This window comes from Octopus bimaculoides, chromosome 30 (assembly GCF_001194135.2).
Source record: "Octopus bimaculoides isolate UCB-OBI-ISO-001 chromosome 30, ASM119413v2, whole genome shotgun sequence".
In the NCBI taxonomy this organism is placed as follows: Eukaryota; Metazoa; Mollusca; class Cephalopoda; order Octopoda; family Octopodidae; genus Octopus; species Octopus bimaculoides.
Window position 1 is genome coordinate 2,530,889 of NC_069010.1, and position 3,478 is coordinate 2,534,366.

A 3,478-nucleotide genomic window follows, 5' to 3' on the forward strand; every position below is an offset into this window, starting at 1 on the left:
ATATATATATATATATATATATAACTTCTCTTTCATCATTGCTATTCTGCTGTTTAGCACTGCCAGTCTCTTCTACTCCCTTCACCCCTATTGCTCTCTGGCTCCACTTGATCACTCTCAACCTCTCTTTTAAAATGTGAGTGGTTACATAGCTCCTGTACATCAGAAAAACCTCTTCTGCTCTGGCCCGTTCTTATGCTCTTACCCATCTCTGCCCTTCATCTCCTTTCATAAAGTTTTTTCTCTTTGGGGTTTGTAGTCCTGCAAGCTGCATGGCGACCTCACTAGTATTGACAGCATGAAAAAAAAAAGGCACCCAGTGAAGTGGTTGCTGTCAGAAATCATGTGAAAGTAGGTACTGGAGCATGATGCAGTCCTTGGGTCCATGAAATCTTGTCACACCATCCATCCCATGTCAGCATGAAACAAAGACATGAAATGATTGTAGTGGTGGTGGTAGTGCTGTGTGTGTGTGTGTGTGTATAACTGAGTCAGTGGTGTTGAGCAAAATATTATATACGCTGTGGTACTGGGTTGCAGTTATGTTGATTTTTGCCTTTCCTCTTCCTCAAGTCCCTTACTGTAATCCGCTAAAACTCTTGATGGTCGTACCTTGCTATGATCATAGGACTAGTAATTAAAAAACAAACTAAAGAATGGATCTTCAGCCCCAAAAATTTTTATCATTTTTCACAAGATCATAAATAATCAGTTTAATGATGAAGAAAATCATTAATCCTTTTAGATAATTAGAACAGTCCCCATACTCACTATTTACCAAGAATTCCTTCTGGTGTTGAAAAAGTTCTTACTTGCTTTGGGTATTTTTTCTTTTCTTTCTCTCTTTTTTTAAAAATTCTGCCAAGAATTCCATCATTGGTTGTAGAAATATTCTTTAGTGTTTTGCCTGTGACTCTTGTCATTTTCTCTTGTTTGTCTTTGTTTATTCAGTTTTGTTCCAATAGCTGCAGCACCAATTTTTCAAAATGGAAGTTGAGTGTTAAAATCTATGTGTATTTAGCTGCATTTTCAAAATGTAGGTGATGAAATATTACGAACATTGTTTGTTAAAAGCACAAAAATGGAAAGAATTGTTATTAGGGAATCATGAAATTACATCACTTATCACCATCATCATAATGTCCACTTCCCCATGCTCAAATGAAATTTGTTGAGGCAGAATTTCTACGGCTGGATGCCTTTCCTGCTGCCAACTGTCACTTGTCATCAAACAGTCCTCAGTAAAGTAGAGGTACAGTGTCTGTAGAAAAGGGCTGCATCTAGTATACGGTTGGTTTGGGCTTTATGTAACACTTTGCTATTTAGCACTGTACCAGTTGAAAGACAATGGAAGTTGAAGAAGCCCCTGAATGGTGTTCAGTGTACTATTACTACAAAAAAAAAAAAAAGAAAAAAAAAAAGGCTTGATATTTGCTTGAAAGACTGGATTGTCATGGCTGGAATACCTATGGCAAAAGTTCTGCTCCCTCAGGCTAGTCTGGGACTAAATAGCATTAAATAAGGCAGGTTATTTTGTCTGTTATATTTAGTGTCAGTGAAGTGATAAAAATGGTATTCATTGATATATATATTATGATTAGAAGGAAAGAAATGATGGCTTGGATTATGAAAAAAAAACCCTTTAATTTGGTATAACTGAAGTCAGTGAAGTATTTTTATTAAAATTCCAAGGGAGGTAAACAATGACAGATATGAACAACAAAACTTGAAATATTTATTAAAATTAGAAGGAAATAAACAATGAAATAGACTAGGAAGAATACACCATAAGGGTGGCTTTGTGATATACTCCACAGTTGTTTTTGCATCCACTTTTCCACGCATGTATTGGTAGGATGGAGTTTATTGATGCAGGTTTTCTATGGTTTGATGCCCTTACTGTTGCCAGCTTTCGCCTGCTTGCCAGCAGGGTAATATTTTCCCAGGTCCACACCTGTTTTTGCAGAATATTGAAAGTGAATGACATTCACTTACAACAATTGTATAATGTCAAGACAGGGAGAGACAAATACTTTCGTATTCACTCTTACACACATGCAAGTGCGCACACGCACGCACGCACACACACACACACACACACACACACACACACACACTGAGCTTCTTTTAGTTTCCCTTTACCAAATCCACTCACACAGCTTTGATTGGCCCAGCACTATGGTAGGAGGCAGTTGCCCAAGATGTCTAAGATCACATAGTTGGGAAGCAAGTCTTAGACATGCAACAGCCATGTCTTAGACCTAGCAGAGCTCATTCCTCTCCAGGTTTGACCACTGCTGATTACTTCCAGAAAGTAAGATAGAGAGACAGAAAGAATGAAAGAAGAGAATCAATTTCCAGCACAGGGCAGGTACTTGGTAGGGATTTTAATTCAAACCCCAAAGAGTTGGAATGATTACTGTTAAGTAACGTACCTAATGCTCTAATAACTCTAATTGGAACCTTTGTATATCTTGTGAAACCTTGGGTTTTAAACCTGGAAAGGTCCTAGAGATGGATGGTGCAGGCCTGGAGAGCATAAAACATTACATATCCTATATCTTGGTTTGTTTGTGTGTGAAGATTGGTGGAATAAAAACACCTTACTTTAGAAACAAGTGTTTGTGACAGTAAGAGGTTCCAACTTAAGAATACTGCTTCAGTAACTCCCAATTAATCCATGCTAGTTTGGCAAAAATTGGATGTAAAGCACGATAATGTATGAAGAATGATACCGTATGTTTGTTACATTTGTATGTGATAGTGGCCTTGAAAATACTTTGAGCCATTATTCACTCTTAACCTGACTAATGCTTCCAGTTTGAGAAAACTTTCATGGCAGTCAATAAATCTTTTATTAGTCATAGAATAAAATAAGCCACCACTTTGACACATGCTCGTTTGAGTACCCTTTCTCTTGATATATATATATATATATATATATATATATACATATATAATAAATGTGAAAACTAATTTCTGTGTGTCAGTGTGTCACACTTAGACCCTGCTCTCTCGCTATTCAATGACATTCCTACTATTCTTCATGATGAGGTGAGAGTAATAGTAGGCATAGAGATGGTTAGGGCGGTGGTGAAGACAGAAAGAAAGAGAAGGAGAGAGGCAAAGAAATTTAGGGAGAGTCGATGATGTTTCATTAAAAGTAGTAGTGTTGATGGTGGCAGTGTGAGTAATAATAAGAGAGAGAGAGAGAAAGAAAGAGGTTAGATAGAAAAAAAAAAGTATTGACCCCATGAATAGGAAAGACAAAAAAAAATGTTGTTTATCATGCAGCTTTGCAATAAGTTCCAAGTCAACAAATTATAATCATTGTTTTGATGAAAATTGTTCATTGCTTGAAAAATATTGTTCAACATTAATAAAATATGAACTCAATGCATGAAGTGTCATTGTTGGGCTCAAGGCCCAATATAGAGCCCTCCACAGGAGCTAGCTTAAAAGCCACCCTATCAGGCAC